Source organism: Monopterus albus, unplaced genomic scaffold (assembly GCF_001952655.1).
Source record: "Monopterus albus unplaced genomic scaffold, M_albus_1.0 scaffold198.1, whole genome shotgun sequence".
NCBI lineage: Eukaryota > Metazoa > Chordata > Actinopteri > Synbranchiformes > Synbranchidae > Monopterus > Monopterus albus.
The window spans coordinates 738606-739389 of record NW_018128078.1 but is presented as its reverse complement, the minus strand read 5'-3'; the positions used below and the strand labels follow the sequence as shown (position 1 = coordinate 739389).

Below are 784 nucleotides of genomic sequence, written 5' to 3'. Positions count from 1 at the left end.
AAAATTGTAGACCTGCACAAGGCTGGGATGGCTACAGGACAATAAGCAAACAGCTTGGTGAAAAGGCAACAACTGTTGGCGCAATTATGAGAAAATGTAAGAAATTCAAGATGACTGTCATCAATGATCCTGAGAAAGGTGAGGTATCAGCCTAGAACTACATGGGAGGACCTGGTCAATCACCTGAAGTGAGCTGGAACCGCAGTCTCAACAGTTACCATTAGTAACACACTACACTGTCATGGCTTAAAATCCTGCAGCGCACGCAAAGTCCCTCTGCTCAAACCAGCACATGACCAGGCCCGTCTGAAGTTTGCCAAAGACCATCTGGATGATCCTGAGGAGGCATGGGAGAAGGTCATGAGGTCAGATGAGACCAAAATAGAACTTTTTGGTATAAAGTCCACTCGCTGTGTTTGGAGGAAGAATCCCAAGAACACCATCCCAACCGTGAACCACGGGGGTGGAAACATCATGCTTTGGGGGTGCTTTTCTGCAAAGGGGACAGGACGACTGCACCGTATTGCGGAGAGGATGGATGGGGCCATGTATCGTGAGATTTTGGGCAACAACCTCCTTCCCTCAGTAAGAGCATTGAAGATGGGTCATGGCTGGGTCTTCCAGCATGACAATGACCCCAAACACACAGCCAGGGCAACTAAGGAGTGGCTCTGTAAGAAGCATTTCAAGGTCCTGGAGTGGCCTAGCCACCGAAAGATCTGAAGAAGACCTGTATGGAGGAGTGGGCCAAAATCCCTGCTGCAGTGTGTGCAAACCTGGTCAA

At 49.2% G+C, this 784-nt stretch overlaps 1 protein-coding gene across 1 annotated transcript in view; it reads right to left on the bottom strand.

The window, feature by feature from the left end:
* LOC109970435 (trichohyalin) overlaps positions 1-784 on the bottom strand; it is a 24223-nt gene that overhangs the window by 22268 nt on the left and 1171 nt on the right. The gene's annotated exons all lie outside the window — the stretch shown is intronic.